The sequence below is a fragment of the Labeo rohita genome, chromosome 21 (genome assembly GCF_022985175.1).
Source record: "Labeo rohita strain BAU-BD-2019 chromosome 21, IGBB_LRoh.1.0, whole genome shotgun sequence".
In the NCBI taxonomy this organism is placed as follows: domain Eukaryota; kingdom Metazoa; phylum Chordata; class Actinopteri; order Cypriniformes; family Cyprinidae; genus Labeo; species Labeo rohita.
The window spans coordinates 15,400,111-15,419,781 of record NC_066889.1 but is presented as its reverse complement, the minus strand read 5'-3'; the positions used below and the strand labels follow the sequence as shown (position 1 = coordinate 15,419,781).

The window sequence follows — 19,671 nt, the reverse complement described above, 5'->3', positions numbered from 1 at the left end:
TTAGTGTATTAATTTAAAGTAATTTATTGAATGGTTCTGTATTTAAAACAAAAGCAAGAGTTAGTGTAGTTGTTCCAAAATAAGATATTTCGAAGGATTAATTCACTTCCAGAATAAAAAAAATCCTGAGAATTTACTCACCCCATGTCATCCAAGATGTTTATGTCTTTCTTTATTCAGTCGAAAAAAGAAATGAAGGTTTTTGAGGAAAACATTCCAGGATTTTTCTTCATGTAGTGGACTTCAATGGGAGCCAAGGGGATGAAGGTCCAAAATGCAGTTTCAATGCAGCTTCGAAGGGCTCTACACGATCCCAGCTGAAGAATAAGTGTCTTATCTAGTGAAATGATCAGTCATTTTCTAAAAAAAAATTTAATTCATGTACTTTTTAACCACAAATGCTCATCTTGCACTAGCTCGACTTCACACATTATGTAATCACATTGGAAAGGTCACGCGTGGTTAGTTCTTCATCTGTGTACTCTGGTTCAAAAAGGTAGGGTAGTTCGAAAAACTCCGTCACAACTTCAAAATCATCGAACATTGTTGTTTTACCCTTTTTTGTAAAGAGCGTTCGACTTTCGTTTATTGACTTTGTAAACACTGGGTCGGTACTTCTGTCTACATAACACATGAAGCCGAGCTAGTGCGAGACGAGCATTTGTGGTTAAAAAGTATATATATATATATATATATATATATATATATTATTTAGAACATAACTGATCATTTTGCTAGATAAGACCCTTATTCCTCGGTTGGGATCGTGTAGACCCCTTTGAAGCTACAATGAAACTGCAATTTAGATCGTCAACCCATTGTTCCCCATTAAAGTTTACTACAGTATATGGACAAAAATCCTGGAATGTTTTCTTTATAAACCTTAATTTATTTTTGAATGAAGAAAGAAAGACATTAAAATATTGGATAACATGGGAGTGAGTAAATTATCATCAATTTTTATTCTGGACGTGAACTAAATTTTAAAAACAGCAAACAGCATAAACGCAATTTTTACACTACAAAAAAAAAAAAAAAAAAAAAAACACCCAGTTAATATTGAGTAACCTACTTTATTCGAAGTTACTTTCTCTGTTTTTTCTCTGCAACAAAAATTATTTCAATCGAAGCCAGAGCTGCATCTCCAAGAAACACATTGTAATGATGTTTCACTGAATAAATCTGTTTTTTGGAATTAGTTGAGTGAATAGTTCAACGACTCAATAAAAAGACAATTACTTGTTACAATCCTGAATAAATCAGTTGTGTTTAAACAAATTAACTAAGCAACTGAATCGATGACTCACTCACAGTGTTGGGCACGTTACTTTAAAACAGTAATTGGTTATAGTTACTAGTTATTTCTCACAAACAGTAACTGAGTTAGTAACATAGTCATAATAACAAGAAAACTATGTACTTTTGTAAAATAAATAAATAGGTTGCGCTCTCCGCCGTCTCGGTCTCTTTCACCTTTCTTCACAGACACGTAAATAAAACAATCTGAATCTCCGCTAATACATGCCTCACAGACATGAGAAATATATGTAACAGAAGCTTGAAATATCTACTTTTTAAAAAAAGTAAGTCATGTTGAAAACAAGTTCAGAAGCAAAAGCCTTTAAGTATGTCTAACGTTTTTCTTCAAATGCAGCATTTTTTTCTGGCTACTATGTATAGGCTTTTATGTAAGTACTGGTTAGGCTGGTGTTTAGCACATTTGAAGTAAAAGTACTTGATGAACATATACTATGTGTGGAGAGCATTCACTCAGTATCGTTATCTCATTTTTGACCAAAATGGCTTTTAGAGGCTTTTGCATTGGAAGTCTTCAAATATTCCCTGATAAAGTAATCCGTATGATACCAACGAAAGCTCAAGTTTTCCCCATCTAAACTCATCTCTAATGTGATCATGCCCACGAGCGGCTCTGCTTTTTAAATTTTAAACATCCACGTGAGATGCACGGACATGTAGGTAAAATAAGCCAGAATTCTTACCTCAGAAAAAGAACGCAAAGCGGAAATTATAGTAACGCCATATTTTATTGTCAGTAATGGTAATGGCGTTGTAGCAGGGGAAATAGTAATTTGTTTAATTACTTGTTACTGAAAAAAGTTATGCCTAGGGTTGGGAATTGAATCGAACATTCAAACCTGCGACTGCGCTGCCGCTGACCTGAAAGAGAGCAGCTGTCATGTATATAAATGAAACAGCTTCACAGTCTTTTCAACCACACAGTAATATTGTTTCTGCTACAAACATTTAAATAATCACAGAAGTACGCTCTTAAAAATAAAGGTGCTTAAAAAGGAACCATTTTTGGTTCCACAAAGAACCATTCAGTCAAAGGTTCTTCAAAGAACCATCTCTTTCTTACTTTTTTAAAATCTGAAGAACCTTCTTTTGCCACAAAGAACCTTTTGTGAAATAAAACGATTCTTCAGATGTTAAAGTTTCTTTATAGAACCATTTAAACAAAAACGGTTCTTCTATGGCAATGTGAAGCACCTTTATTTTTAGGAGTGTAGTCCAGATATAAACTCTAGCGTTTAAGATTTATTGATTACGTTGTTATGCCAGTAGCTGGCAAAAAGGGGCTGATAAAATGAATTATTCATTCATAAATTACATTTTTTTTTTAGTTGCCTACTTTTTTTTTTTCCTTCAGAATCTTAAAGGGGTCATCGGATGCCTATTTTCCACAAGTTGATATGATTCTTTAGGGTCTTAATGAAAAGTCTATAATATACTTTGGTTAAAAATTCTCAATGGTAGTGTAAAACCACACCCTTTTTACCTTATCAAAAATCTGCCAAAATCTGCTCTGCAAAAATCATCCTGTTCTGGTCAAGGCTGCTTTAAATGTTAATGAGCTCTGCTCGCCCCGCCCCTCTCTTCTCTCTGTGGAGTGATGAGCCTGTTTACTTTAGCCGTGTTTAGCCGCTAACTAGCACGTTACTAGGAAAGGCAATTGCAAAGATTCACAAAAAACCCTTATACGCACTTCTGCTATAAGTCAAGCTGGATCACAAATGATTTACGCCAACACAGATGGATATATGTAGTCCACTGCAATCCACTGGATCTTCAGCAGCTCAGATGTCGGGAGTAAATGACGACCACTACGTTCATTATTACATCCAGCAACACAACACCTCAATCACTCAATCAGAGATATTCTTGTCTAACTTACATCCCTGCTCCAGCATCGAAACAATGGAGGTCAGACTGTTACAACTGATCTGAGATAAGACGCTCAATCAACTATTGTGGGAGCGGCCTCACCGACAGGCATCTGAGAATAGCTCGATTTGAAAAAGGGAATATTAATTTTACAGATTAATTAAAAACCACTGCATTGATTTTTATCATTATAGGGTAGATGTGTACATACACTGCTAACACACATTCATGTTCAAACAAAATGTAAAAGTGAACTTGATGAACTCGATGAACCAGAGTCTCAATTAAAAAAAACAAAAAAAACAACCTCAGTTTATCCAGAATCATGCAGTTCTTAAACTAATCCAGTTTTAATGTGGCCTGCTGATTTTTGTTTATGGTATTCGGCTGCAACTAAATGTTTTGCAATAATGAGACACAGAGTAAATATGTTTGATATAATCTCATTGGAATTGAAATTGGGAATCGAAAAGGATCGGAAATCGGAATCAGAAATGATAAAATTCAAACGATACCCAACCCTAGTAATTCCGTTAGTAACTATATCTATAACACCATAATTCCCATTACTGGTCATTTGTTACCACCTACTGGCTAAACAATTTAACCTGCAGATAGTGTAAGTGAAAAATCCTTGCTACAAAAAGATTGACATGTAAACAGAAAAGAGCAGTGATACTGGTCCCAGTGCTATTGGACTAGAATGCAGCTTAGCCAATCAAATTTGAGAACGAAAAATAGAGCTTTTTAAAAGCTATTAAGAATACTTGATTCTCACTGATTAATTGCGGCATTCAGCAATCAAATATTTCTGAGTAATGATCTTTGAAATGGTACACCACCTGTCACACCATATTGAGTATATGGAAGAGCACATTAAATAACATTTCTGTGAGCATGTGATGGTCAGGCAGTAGCCTGAGGTTCATTGCTACAGTGATTGCATCAGATGGATGCAAGGATGCCGAACGTTCTAATGCAACACCGACGGATAACTACTGCAATGTAAGCGAGCGGAACCAGCATGAATATCTCTCAGTATATTCCGAGCATGATCCGGGGCTCTAGTGGTATTCCGGTAACACAGCGAGTCTGACTTGAAAAATGCCAGGCAGCACTACGTGTTTGATGAGCACACTGCATGGTTCATTACCTGCATGATATAAACCCCTCAGCTGATAAACATCCCTCTTAACACTGCTGTTCAACATTGACAAATTAACAGATTTGAGATGTGGAAAATGTGTGCCTGAATCTTGCAGCATGCATATGATTAGCTGCATGGCCAGTTTTAACATGCAGTGAAGCTGACATTTCAGGGTTATTGTAGATGTTGCTTGTTCCTTCCTACAATTGAGTTGTAATAATACACAAGAGGTACATGGATCTCACAGAGGGAGATTTATAATGAAAAGACGTTTTCTACATCTTGTCTCAACACTGGGATTTGCATATTCTCAGAAAACTACTCAACATATTCATATATTCATGGTTCATATATCATAAAAAACATTACCTTGAACATAAGATGCTTTTTGGTTCCTTGTGCTAAATCAGGATTTCCCATCATCACACAATCTGCATTTTCTTTTAACAACCTGTCAAAAAAACAAAAACATTTGAGACTCGAATAGCGATGAACGTTTAACAGTACGTTTGCTGATTCTGTCAAATGCAAATGAGCAGTCTTCAAAAACTCATGCTGTAGGTTTCTGACAAAACAAGGAATATATTGACTTGAAATACTCATGGGAGGTGTTACTAACACCCTGAGGGTGGAAATCCGCCATAGTTTTAGTGCAGTAATGGGGCGGAAATGAATCTGAAGACAGACCTGAGTGCTCGGAGGGGTCAGCAGGTGTTGGAGGACAACATCATGGCTGGGCCGAACAGGTGGTGGGTCTGCGTAGGTGGAATCCAATTTGGCACAGAGACCTGGAGCAGAGATTAAAGGGTGAAAGCAAGAGGACACTGTCAGCTTGACAGCAAGGACTGTTCCGCATGGGTCACAGCTAAACTTGAGATGAGAGGAATGCAGAAAACCAAAAACCTTTGGCAAACATTTGCTCGGTTAAACCCTGAGCAGTAAGCAATCTTCCTTGATTTTTGCCAGACAAACTATTAATAAGGTAGGAAATGCTGTGCTATACAGTGCAATACAGTCAAGGCTAATGGGCATTGTTTGGTACAGCTTTCTGTTGGTCAGTGCAGCAAGTCCACTGCCCAACTTAAACCTGTTGCGAAATATGCTATTAAGATGTCTCACCAAGCATGCGAAACTCCCAGCTGCTTGGATTTCTACTGATTTCGCCTGTGAAAATTCACAAAAATAAGTGAAAGCACAATTTGATTTTTTTCAATGAAGTGGTTGAAAAAGAGATGAAACGACAGTAAGTTTTAATGTATTATTCAACACACCCACTGAAGTCCATTCATGTTTACTTCATGCTATAACTAGTAGTAAAGAGGAAACAACCGATCAGTTCACAGTTTCTAAAACATAAATCGCTGCATTTCCAAGAAACACACAGTAGTGGTTTTTGTTCTTGTATGAATCAGTATTTTTTTGAATAATTCAATTATTTGAAGCGAGGACCACCAATCAGAATCCAGGACAACAGCTATTCATTTTATGCAAAGTTTTGTCGTGAAACTCTAGATGGCACAGGACGACAGGTTCTAACTAAATCTGATATAATCACGATTATTCACATGGCGTAGCTGATTGGTTTCTTTTCATCTTTTCTTTTCATCAGCAGCCAATGAGCTTGTTGCTCAACATTCAAATACTCGGCAAGTGCTTGATGTAGCACTTGCAGCGCATTTTAGAAAACTTCCACCTCCCCAGCTCCACCTGTATACACGAGTCAAAAGATTTTTTTCTCTACTGTTCACCAAGCCTGCATTTATTTGATCCAAAATATATCAAAAGCAGTAATATTGTGAAATATTTTTACTACTTAAAATAACTGCTTTCTATTTGAATATATTTTATAATCTAATGTATTTCTGTGATCAAAGCTACATTTTCTGCATCATTATTCCAGTCTTCAGTGTCACATGATCCTTTTGTAACATTATACATTATATCATTCAAAAGCTTTGAGATTTTTTTTTTTTTTTTTAAGAAATTAATACTTTTATTTAGCAAGGATGCTTTAAATTGATCAAAAGTGATGAAGACATTTATAATGTTACAAGAGATTTCTATTTCAGATAAATGCTGTTCTACTGAACTTCCTATTCATCAAAGAAACCTGAAAAAAAAATCATCTATTTTCAATATAATAATAAATGTTTTTGAGCAGCAAATATGAATATTAAATAGATTTCTGAAGGATCAAGAGACTGGAGTAATGATGCTAAAAATTCAGCTTTGAAATTGCAGAAATAAATGAAATTTTTAAATATATTCAACTAGAAAACAGCTATTTTAATTAGTAAAAACATTTATTTTTTTTACTTGGGATCAGTAGGCATGAGCAGAACTTCTCTAAAAAAAAAAAAAAAAGAGAAAATTGTTCAAATGCTTTTGACTGGTAGTCTAAATCTGCTACAGGGTGATTTCATGTGTTAAATTATAGGGTTACTTTATATATGTGACCCTGGACCACAAAACCAGTCGTAAGTAGCACGGGTATATTTGTAGCAATAGCCAACAAAGCATTGTATGGGTCAAAATGATTGATTTTTCTTTTCATTTCTTTCATAAATCATTAGGGTTATTAAGTAAAGATCATGTTCCATGAAAATATCTTGTAAATTTCCTACCGTAAATATGTCAAAACTTAATTTTTGATTAATAATTTGCATTGCTAAGACCTTCATTTGGACAACTTTAAAGGCGATTTTCTCAATATTTGATTTTTGTGCACCCTCTAATTTCAGATTTTCAAATAGTTGTATTTCAGCCAAATATTGTCCTGTTCTAACAAACCATACATCAATGGAAAGCTTATTTATTCAGTGTTTAGATGATGTATAACTCTCAATTTCAAAAATTGACCCTTATGACTGGTTTTGTGGTCCATGGTCACATATGTTATGTGTTATTTTATATGTTATGTGTTATAGTATTTCTTACATGCTCACAGAAGCATGTTTCTGAATGTATTGGCAGTAGCAAGTCTCTGTACTTGCTCTGCCACAGCAGCAGCATGCAGATCTACTCCACCAAGACCAAACACATTAACATTGCCATGTATATTACTATGCGAAACTCTCTGAGAGCTGTTATGACAGAAATAATATAACAGAAAGTGTGCAGAGTATCAAACAACTAGCAATCAATTTCAAGATCTGATGAAATCTTGAACATATTTCTGAAGGTTCAGTGCTGACTGGCAAGCAGAGCTGGCATCTCATCTAATGCCCACCCCCTCCTCTACATGTGCCGTATCTTCGCAGTTTGAGTGACAAGATTCACCTTGCCAAAGGATAAGCGTGTTAAACTTCACAAAACAGCTGTCACAGCAGCAGAAATTCTCACATTAGAAAAAAAACATGATTACTATGAATTTTTTGTCACCTTTTTTAATCATCTCATTATTTTTGTTAAGAAATAAACAACAGCCTGAGTGTGCAAACACAATGAAGATTTTCAAACTGCTTTCATTTGTTTTGTGCTAATATAACTAGATTGTAAGCATTATGTTAAACCCTTGGAGCAAGCATTGGAGATTTCACCGGGTTATTATCCAGCTGATTATCTATCAGCTGTGCATTATTCAGATTATGAATGATAAATGTACAAATTTCATGCTGATATAGTTACACTGTGCATGCATACATACATTTTTCAAGACATTACAGCTCTGCTAGGAAAAAAAGATAGTTGGAAATGCAAATGTTATGTTGTACAGTTTAAAAGTATGAGGTCAGTAGGATTTTTTTTCATGTCTCTTATGCCAAGGCTGCATTATTTTTTACAAAACCAGTCATAAGGGTCAGTTTTGTTTTAAATTGAGATTTATACATCATATGAAAGCCAAATAAGTAAGCTTTCCATTGATGTATGGTTTGTTAGGATAGGATAGTATTTGGCTGAGATACAGTTTTATGCAAAAGTTTGAAATCCCTTGCAGAATCTGTGAAAATGTGAATAATTTAACAAAATAAGAGATATCATACAAATTGCATGTTATTTTTTATTTAGTACTGTCCTGAGTAAGATATTTTACATAAAAGACATTTACATATAGTCCACAAGACAAAAAGTAGCTGAAATTATTAAAATAACCTGAAAAAGTTTAGAAACCAATGATTCTTAATACTATGTGTGGTTACCTGGATGATCTTTGACTGTTTTCTTGTTTTGTGATGGTTGTTCCTTGTTCCCTTGTTCATTCTGAACAGTTAAACTGAGCACTGTTCTTTAGACTGTTCTTTAGTTTCCCAGCATCTTTTGCATATTTGAAGCCTTTCCAACAGTGACTGAGGACAACTGAGGGACTCAAACACAACTATTAAAAAAGGTTCAAACATTCACTGATCCTCCAGAAGGAATCACAATGCATTAGGAGTTGGGGGGTGAAAATTTTTGAACAGGATAGAAATGTCCAAATTTGTCTTATTTTGTTGAAATATCATTTTTTTCCATTTAGTACTGCCCTTCGAAAGCAACAGAAGATACTTGCATGTTTTCCAGAAGACAAATTAAGTACAATTTACATTGATCTTCAAATTCAAAAAGTTTTCAACCCCCGACTCTTAATGTACTGTGTTTAAAAAAAACAGCATTTTGTATGATCTCTCTTGTTTTGTTAAAATTATTCACATTTTCACATTCTGCAAGGGGTTCCAAAACTTTCGCATAAAACTGTACAACTATTTGAAAATCTGAGAGTGCAAAAATAAATAGATAAATAAATAAAAATACTGTGAAAATCACATTTAAAATTGTCCAAATGAAGCTCTTAGCAATGCATATTACTAATCAAAAATTAAGTTTTGATATATTTACGGTAGGAAATTTACAAAACATCTTCATGGAACATGATCTTTACTTAATATCCTAATGATTTTTGGCATAAAAGAAAAATCAATAATTTTGACTCATACAATGTATTGTTGGCTATTGCTACAAATATACCCAAATGACTTATAACTAGTTTTGTGTTCCAGGGTCACAAATACAGTAAAAACAATACTGTAAAAATATGCTATTTATTCCAGTGATGGCAAAGCCGAATTTTAAGTAGCCATCCCTGGTAAAAAAAAACAGCATATGGTGGTAGGTATGTTTTGGTGCTGGTTTAAGCTGGTCCTTTGCTGGTTCATGCTGGCCCTGGACCAGCAACATGACCAGCATAAACCAGCAAAGGACCACAATGAACCAGCAAAGGACCAGCTTAACCCAGCAAAGGACCAGCTTAAACCATCATCAAAACTGATGTTTTTTCACCAGGGATTTCACCAGGAATTGTATTCCTTTTAAGAATACAACATTCAAAAGAGTGTTTATTTAAAATAGATTTCTTCCGTATAAGTTTGAACAGTTTAACGGCATCCTTCATTTCTTTCTTGCTGACCCTAAACTTTTCAACAGTAGTGTAGATAACATACAAAGATGTACTGCCCCACTGACAAGCTTTTGTACCCTCAGGTAGAATTTTTCTAAAAGTGATTTCAGGAAAAAAAATATGCACTTTCACATTAATAACACAAACCGAGCTGTGACGTCAAACTGACTTGGGTCCTCGCTCTGGCACTATATAATAAATGTGACCAGCAGCATGCAAAGACATAAAAAGGAAATGCTAGCCTCTGAATAAATTGCCTTCTGAGAGAAGCTCTCTTTCTTCGCACCTTTTGCAATGCATCCGCTGATAAACACGAATGCCATTCTCCGCATGTAAGGTTTTGTTGGCTAATCCAAAGGGACGAATACTTCAATAACAGTGAAACTGGCATCTTCCCTCCACCGAGTCGTTACCTAGATACTGTGATGAACAGCTGCCGCTAGTACTCACAATGGTGTTCAGATTGATGATGCAAACATACAAAAAGAACCAAACAGTACAATGTGAACAGAGACCTTTAGACTGAGGAACTCCGGGTTCAGACAAACCCATTAAAGTACTGTGAAAACATCATTCAAATTAGACCTACGCCTGCCCATTTCCTCTGCACACATGATTTTTAGGATACTCACAGAGGGAAAAGTATAAGCACTCCCATAACATTTGTTCATTTCTAGGTAAGGGAAATGGTATACTTCCCTTTTTGATTGATCGCTCCTGTGCAGCCTTTGCTGTGGAATAAAAATATATCAAACGAATGTTTGGCATGCTATTATTCCACTTTATCTTAATATAGACTCTCGGCCTACTATAATTCATACTTAGACCCAGTTCACAACGCTACTCGAAAAGAAGCACTGACAACTTTGCTTCAAATGATGAATGTCTGAATAAACCACTTTTTTTCCCTTTAGTTTGGTGAAAATGTGTAATATTCAGAAGGGGTATACAACAGTCCGTTGAGTATCATCAGCTATTTTAAGTGCAAATTATATAAAACTTACTTATGGTATCTCTAACGAGTTTGAAGTTCAAAGTACACGGCGTGTGAGAAGGAAATAATAAGTTTCATGAATTTTAATCATGTCCATCAACGCCCACGGCGTCCTTAAGGATTTCAGTGCATGACTTTCACATGTAAGAATGCCAGTCAGCATCAAAAGCTTTAAGGGGGGGACAGGTGGTCTAAAGGACCCCTGAGAGCCTAAGGACCAAACTTCCAGCTTAGATGTCCGTATTATGGATGTTTTTACCCTTGCAGTGTGGGAGGACAGGATGCCAAGAGTTCCTCTTTATTCTCCATGGTGCATCAATGACCTTGCAGCGACTGCTCGGCTCGGTTCATTATGCTACAAAAACACTCACACTAACGCCAGCTCTCTGCCCAACAGCTGTAAATTCAGCACTCATCTCGATCGCTCCAACCAAAGGGCTAATTCATCAAAATAACGATTCATTCACAATGCATAGATTTCAAGAGGTTCATCTCAGTTACTTCATATGTCATATCTAGTGTTTTTACGCTGTGAATCAATAGGCTCTCTTTGAAAAGTAACATATATATATGACAAGCCTGAGAATAATGAATGAGAGAATATTGCTGAATGATTTCACCCAGGTTGACTAATAAACGAAGGAGACTGAAAAGGTGGAAATGTAAGATTTATGAGTCCTACTACTGGGTAGATACAGATCAAGGTATATAGAAATCAAAATTAAGAGACAAATCTGGAGATTTCTGGCTTTCCTCATTCTAGGAGGCAGGAGCTGTACTAGCGTAAATGGAAATAGCCACCCCAAGGCATTACCAAGATGGCTGCCCAACGGACTGACTTGCCTCAAAGGGACTTTGGTGAAGCTGAGAGGTATTTATACTCCACACATTCTCTATTGCATCAGAATAAAACTGATTCTAATGCTAACCAGCTGAACCAGCAAGAAGGAGAAATGAGTAGTAGAGGTTTTTAAAACTTGTATATTTCTATTATGACAGCTCTCTGAAGATTTTAGCAGGGTAATGGGTATGACAATGTTAATGTATTTGGTCTTGGGGGAATAGATCTGCAATCATCTGCATCACTCCTGAATTGCTTCTGTTGCAAAGCAAGTACAGGAACTTGCTACTGTCAGTTTATGCCAATACGTTGCTGTGAGTATTTAAGACTGCTGCACAAATAGTGTATATCAGTGGTTCTCAACTGCAGTTCTCGGGCCCACAGCACATTTTGTAGGTCTCCCTCATTTAACACACCTGATTCAGATCATCAGCTTGTTAGGAGAAAGATTCATGAACTGAACTGAGTGTGCCAGATTCAGAAACATGTGCAGAGCAGTGGGCCCCGAGGACTGGAGTTGAGAACAACTGGTGTATATTAGGGATGCAACAATACAGTTAGTCCACGGTTCAATACGTACCTTGGTTTTTAACCACGGTTTTCGGTTCGGTTCGGTTCTGATAATTGTTTTTTCCAACCAATTAACAACAAAATTCATGCTGGACGCCAGAGGGTGCCATCGAGCACAAAATAGACATATTCATATTTTGAATGATGAAATGTAAGGACAATAAACACTCGTCTGCAGTAATATATGGTTTATCTGTGTTCTTCAACCCATCTCAGGTATTTGTAAGTTTTTGTATTTTGTAAGCCATAATGGACATACAGTGTAGAATATATTGTCTGCCTCATTCTATGATAACAAGATCACAAAAGGAAGTTATTTCAAACACTCGACTGATGCTGTAAAGTAAAAATAAGGTATAATGTTCTCTTTTGTTGGACAACAGGTTTAGAAAGGCTTATTACATGTCATTAGAAGGGAAGATGCTCTTTAGATGCCATTTAGTTTTAGTCATCTGAATTGTTTTAGTTTTAGTCGACTAAATAGCATTCGATTTTAGTCGACTCAGTTTACAGTAAATTTAGTTGCCTAAAATCTAATGGGTTTAGTTACAGTGTAATGCATTTATTAAGCATTTATTTAAAATTTCCAAACTTATTATATAGGTTATATATGTGACCCTGGACCACAAAACCAGTCTTAAGTCGCTGGGGTATATTTGTAGCAATAGCCAAAAATACATCGTATGGGTCAAAATTATAGATTTTTCTTTTATGCCAAAAATCATTAGGAAATTAAGTAAAGATCATGTTTCATGAAGATATTTAGTAAAATTCCTACCGTAAATATATCAAAACTTAATTTTTGATTGGTAATATGCATTAGTAAGAGCTTCATTTAGACAACTTTAAAGGTGATTTTTTCAATACTTAGATTTTTTTGCACCTTCAGATTCCATATATTCAAATAGTTGTATCTCATAACAAACCATACATCAATAGAAAGCTTTCAGGTGATGTTTAAAGCTCAGTTTCGAAAAATTGACCCTTATGATTGGTTTTGTGGTCCAGGGTCACATATTATAATGTTTTACCATGATAGTGTCATGATCGGGGCTGTGGGTCTTCCCTCAGCCTCTCGAGGTCGCTGTTCCCCTTGCACTGCACTCCCCTGATTGTTCACGTCTGTCTTGTCATTTGCACTGATTACGCTCACAGCTGTTCACACTCTGGACTATTGTATAAGAACTCTCACTTCTCACTCCTGGTCAGGTCTGCATTGTCTTTTGTCTTTTGTCTATTGTCTTCGTGTGTGTTCCTCCGTTTTGATCATGTTTTAGATTGTGTTTCTGTTCTGTTTATTTTGATCTTGAGTCTAGTTGTGTTGTGCCGTGTTTGGCCTTTTGGTTTACGTTCTTTTGTGTTTTGTTGAATTAAAATTCCCTTCCTGCATTTTGGACCCTCACCTCATTTCTAGCATTTCTCTACGTGACAGAATGCAGACCTCTAAGATGGGTCCAGCGGGGAGGATTTTTTTCGGGGAGACGAAGCTTCCCCGTTTGGTGACGGCGGAAACCACCCGCTCTTTTCCCGACACGGCGGGAATGTCTTTTGAGGCGGCGTCGACCGCCCGTTTCGAGCTCATCTACGCCTGTCTGGCGGGGATGGACGCCTGTAGGGCCGAGGTTGCGCAGATGCGGCCCTGCTTTCTGGCGGGGGCAGAGACGCTCTTCCTCGGGCAGGCGGCGGCGACCGCTATCTCTGTTCCTGACGTGGCGGCGACCGCTATCTCCGGTCCGGACGTGGCGGTGACCGCTTTCTCTGTTCCTGACGCGGCGGTGACCGCTTTCTCTGTTCCGGACGCGGCAGGGGCCGCTGTCTCTGTTTCTGACGCGGCGGCGAAATCTCTGTTCCTGATCGGCGGCCGTTTCATGAAGATATTTAGTAAAATCTCTGTTCCTGAAGCGGCGGCGGCGCGCTATGCTCCGGAAACTTACCGCTATCTCTGATTGACGTAATCTCTGTTTCTGACGCGGCGGCGGCCGCCGTAAGACGCGGCGGCGACCGCTATCTCTGTTCCTGACGCGGCGGTGACCGCGCTTTGACGCGGCGGGGACCGCGCTCTTTCCGGAATACGGCCGCGATTGTTCCTGACGCGGCGGCGACCGCGCTCTCTGTTCCTGACGCGGCGGCGACCGCTATCTCTGTTCCTGAAGCGGCGGCGGCCGCGCTCTCTGCTCCGGACGCGGCGGCGACCGCTCTCTGTTCCGGACGCGGCGGCGACCGCTATCTCTGTTTCTGACGCGGCGGCGACCGCTATCTCTGTTCCTGACGCGGCGGTGACCGCGCTCTGTTCCTGAACGCGGCGGCGACCGCGCTCTCTGTTCCTGACGCGGTGGTGACCGCGCTCAATTCCTGACGCGGCGGCGAAGCTTTCTGTTCCTGACGCGGTGGTGACCGCGCTTTAAACGCGGCGGCGAGCGCTTTGTTCCTGACGCGGCGGTGACTGCGCTGCACGGGCCTGGCCCGCCGTCCCTCCCCCTGAGTTGCCTTCCTCCGTTCCTCCCTCCAGACTTTGGGAACGTCTGGAAGCCGTCAGGGAGGGGGGGTACTGTCATGATCGGGGCTGTGGGTCTTCCCTCAGCCTCTCGAGGTCGCTGTTCCCCTTGCACTGCACTCCCCTGATTGTTCACGTCTGTCTTGTCATTTGCACTGATTACGCTCACAGCTGTTCACACTCTGGACTATTGTATAAGAACTCTCACTTCTCACTCCTGGTCAGGTCTGCATTGTCTTTTGTCTATTGTCTTCGTGTGTGTTCCTCCGTTTTGATCATGTTTTAGATTGTGTTTCTGTTCTGTTTATTTTGATCTTGAGTCTAGTTGTGTTGTGCCGTGTTTGGCCTTTTGGTGCATTTTTGGTGCTAATTATGCATTTTTTTATAACTTGTTTACCACATTCTTAATTCCTTCAAGCAGACATATTTATTTTTATACATAAATTTAGATTGTTTATTAGGGCTACTAAAGTGATTCAGGCAAGAGCAGTGAGTGATTTTCTGTCTTTCTCTTGTTGCTTGATTAACATTAATGCCACAGCCAATAGCAATAGCAATGTGCTGATACATATCTGATATTCTCCCAGCTGTTTATGTTCACTTAAGATGTAACCAAGTGCGTTTACGTAAAAATACCTGTCAAAACAGAAAATTCAAAAATTGTGTGTATTTCTCCTTTTATGTGAAGCAAAAGAGTACTCATGCTCTGTGTGAGAGGTGCTGCTTCGGTGTCTGCGCTCAGAAAACTGGACTGAAATGAGCTCTCTTTTGTGTCGTCAAATTTATCCATATGTCTGCTCTTCTCTTACTCCCAGATATTGACATTTTCGAACGTTTTATGAGACATGCACCATGTGCATGCTAGTTTATGTTCCACTGGATAGATCAGTAGGCTATGATGCAGTTCAAATGTGCGCATCTAACCTCCTAACCACGCAGCAGATTAGTTCTGAATGAATCTCTTCCCAAATCGTCCCTCCCTAACATTTTTGTCTCATTTTTATTCGTTGACAAAAATATCAATAGATTTTCGTCATAGCATTTGTCATTCACAACGTTTTATTTCGTTATCGTCTAGTCAGTGAAAAAATGTCTTTGAAGAAAATTCTGACGGACATTAGCGTACACAGTAAAAAACTAAAAAATAATTTGTTGAGTCAACTTAAAATAATTTTTTACTCTGCTGCCTTAAAATTTGAAGTTCAGTCAACTCAAATAAGTTTAGTCAACTTGAAATGTTAAGTTATACTAAGTGAAAACTTATTTGAGTTGACTAAACAAAAAATTTGGCTTGTTAAACTTAAAAGCCGGGCTTGTTACCCAGCTGCCTTATCATTGCAAGTTGAATGAACCCAAATATCTAAGTTGTCACTTAGTATAACTTAACATTTCAAGTTGATTAAACTTTTTTGAGTTGACTGAACTTCAAATTTTAAGGCAGCTGGGTAACAAATTAGAAAATCATGTTCATGGATGTGCTAATATATGAAAGGGGTCCTATTATGCTTTTTACATTTTAGACAGTGTGTGGTGTGTATGTTTGGGCATAAAAAAGATCTACAAAGTTACAAATCTCAAAGTTCACTCCAAAGGGAGATATTTCGTTATAAAAAAAAAAAAAATCACTTTTCAAGAACCACAACAACCGGCTCCTTTGGACTACAGCGTTTGTTTTGGGCAATGAAACATAAATAAATAAATTAGCATGATAATATCATGTACTGGCGATCTCGCAGGCTGACGATTGGACCCAACACTACTGTAGTGTATTATTTACTCACCCTCTATGCATCCTAGGTGTATATGACTTCCTTCTTTCAGACGAATGCAATCGGAGTTATATTAAAAATTATCCTGGCACTCCCAAGCTTTAGAACGGTAAAGACGGGTGTCTCTCTTCATCAGTCCAAATAAAGTGCATCCATCCATAATAAAAGGTGCCTCACACTCCAGGGCATTGATAAAGGCCTCCTGTAGCGAATCAGTGCATTTTTGCAAGAAAAACACCCATATTTAAAACTTAAAAATCACTTTAATCTAGCTTGGGCTAACAGTTGTACACAGAGCTGCTTTGGCAAGGGGCGTGGCAGTACTGAAACACAGTTTAACGGAAATCAAGGGTGTATGATGTCATTAGTAGGCGATGCAATAACAAGGGACGGGCCATTAGTTAAAATTGCTTATTTCTCTTGATTTAAACATTCCTGGAAACATTTGGGGTAATGCAAGTACACAAGTTAACAAAATATACACTGTTCTAATGTTTTTTGGATATTTTAATTACAAAATCATAAATACTGTGCCTAAAATTAATGATAAATAACCACACCAGCGTATTATTACTACCATACTGACATTACTTTACTCATCTCTGACTGCTAACAGAATACTTCCCAATAATAACTCAAATAGCTCAAATGAAAAAACGTACCTAGCAATCTTAAATCCAAACTTTTGTATTACAGCAACTTGATAACAGTAACTTCAGCAAGCGGTCCGAGCTTGATGAGATAGCGAGCCAGCAATACATTTGAATGAGACGCTATCTATCCACGGCGGCGGCAGCAGGTCGTAACAGGTCTTATTGAAATCCTTCTATTTTAATAGATTTTACGCTCAAGTACAAATCTTCAAGTTGCTTTCTCCGAGACAGGCAGCCAGACCCGACTCCAGCCCAAAACAGAGTACATCTTGTCTGCAGAGTGTCAGATAACCTTCCGAATGCACGGGGCGAGTGCCCGATGACACCATTCTGCATCCGCACTGTCAACCTGTCCGATTCTGTGTCCATCATTGCATTCTTTCTTCCTGAAATTGAAATGCGGGGGAAACGAGATGGGCCTGCACTCGGGGCACACAGTTAATACGTGTCCACTCCTGTTACGTGAAGCACTTGAGAGAGTGTAACCAAGCAGAAAGCACACACAAGAGTCATGTGAGAACGTTCAGCGCACGCTTAACAGAAACGTGACGTTCTTTCGCTTGATCGGTCGCTCGTGCCCACAACCCCTTTCTGTCTCTGCCCTCTGATCTTCCTGGGAATTAGAGGAGTGGAAATCATTGGAGCATGATAAATGTGGAAATTATAAGTTTATGAGGCAATAAAGCAGGGAGGGAAAGGTTTCCTAATAAGGGAGATCTAAATAATGGAACCTGATCATCCTTACAATACGTGGATATTAATATTGACCCGTATTCCAGTGACAGAGGAGCCCCATTAAAGGTCAGGAATTAATGTGGGATTATAATGAACAGGACGGGCTTTTATAGATAAACATATCTTAATAAAAAATGATCCATACTTTAGCACTGACATTAGAGTGGTCGGAGCAGCCCGACAGGGTTCTATGAAGACTTTCTGAGCGCTTTTTCCTTTTCCGACACCTTAAAAAATACGTTGTAATAAGGCAAGTATAAACATGCATATAAATTTATATGAGTACAGCTACTAAAACTAGCAAATGCATGCCGTATCACATTCGAAAATGTGCTTGCCCTGGGCACAGTGGATGAATGGTATAATGTTACTGATAAAACACTTGACAGGTTTGTGACTGTTCCTGGTAGGATACATTTGAACGATTATGGTGGGACTGTAGATTTAGCAGTAGGCTGAGTGTATAAAGCAATGGTGCATTGGGGGACAGGCTTCCCAACAGCAATCCGAGTGTTATTCTGGCAGGTGGGACACCGGGGATATTTTCTTATGGGCTGCTGGTATTTATATCCATGCTGCTCTTTTGCCCATGGTCATTGTGCCCTAGAGCACGCCACTTAACTTGAACAGTTACTCTACGGGTGCAAAAACATGACAATGCTCTCAACCCTTCCTCCGTTTTCTCGAGTACAGAAAAGCCACTGCTCACTGCTCAGAACCTTTAGATATATAGGATGTGGGGGCAAAAGTGTCCCCAGAGTGGCCTCCGAAATTGTTTTATATTTTTACAAAAGATTTATATTTTAAATGAATCCTTTTGAGCTTTCGGTTTATTAATGCTGCAAAAATGTATTACAGTATAAAATAAAATAAAAATAAAATAAATAACTTAAATTAAATTAAAATGAGCCGCACAACAGTTTTCATCTGTAATAATAAGAAATGTTCTTGAGGACCAAATGAGCATATTACAATCACTTATGAATGATCTAAATTACGTAGAAAATATACTTTAAATTGTAATAATATTTCACATGATTACGGTTTTACTGTAATTTATTATTTTTGCAGCAATTATTAGTAAGTTTCCTGAATGTTCTTTGTCAGTCAGCCAAACAGAAATAGAGAAAATAAATAAAATAAAATAAAATAAAATAAAATAAAATAACAAATTGACCAGCACAACAATTTTCATCTGTGATATTAAGAAAAGTTTCTTGAGGACCAAATGAGAATATTACAATCACTTCTGAATTATCTAAATTAATTAGAAAAGTTATTTTAAACTGTAATAACATTTAACATCATTACTGTTTTACTGTATTTTATCATTTTCGCACTAATTATTAGTAAGTTTCCTGAATGTTCTTTGTCAGTCAGCCACACAGAAATAGAGAAAAATAAATAAATAAATAAATAAATAAATAAATAAATAAATAAATAAATAAATAAATAAAATAAAATAAAATAAAATAAAATAAAATAAAATAAAATAATAAATTGACCAGCACAACAATTTTCATCTGTGATAATAAGAAAAGTTTCTTGAAGACCAAATGAGCATATTACAATCACTTCTGAATGATCTAAATTAATTAGAAAATATATTTTAAATTGTAATAATATTTCACATGAAATATTTTTCACATTTTACTGTTTTACTGTAATTTATTATTTTTGCAGCAATTAATAGTATGTTTCCTGAATGTCCTTTCTCAGTCAGCCAAACAGAAATAGAGAAAAATAAAATAAAATAAAATAAAATAAAATAAAATAAAATAAAATAAAATAAAATAAAATAAAAATAATTAATTGACCAGCACAACAATTTTCATCTGTGATAATAAGAAAAGTTTCTTGAGGACCAAATGAGCATATCATTACTGTTTCTTGAGGAACAAATGAGCA

At 37.4% G+C, this 19,671-nt stretch overlaps 1 long non-coding RNA gene across 2 annotated transcripts in view; it reads right to left on the bottom strand.

Moving 5' to 3' along the window:
- LOC127152110 (uncharacterized) overlaps nt 1–17,452 on the bottom strand; it is a 69,089-nt gene extending 51,637 nt beyond the window's left edge. For both annotated transcript variants that reach the window (XR_007825042.1, XR_007825041.1), the window contains exons 1-4: nt 17,038–17,452; nt 16,388–16,577; nt 5,021–5,121; nt 4,703–4,784 (exon numbers count right to left, since the gene is read on the bottom strand). This is a non-coding gene — a long non-coding RNA (uncharacterized LOC127152110). The remainder of the gene's footprint in view (nt 1–4,702; nt 4,785–5,020; nt 5,122–16,387; nt 16,578–17,037) is intronic.
- Between the last annotated feature and the right edge of the window lie 2,219 nt (nt 17,453–19,671).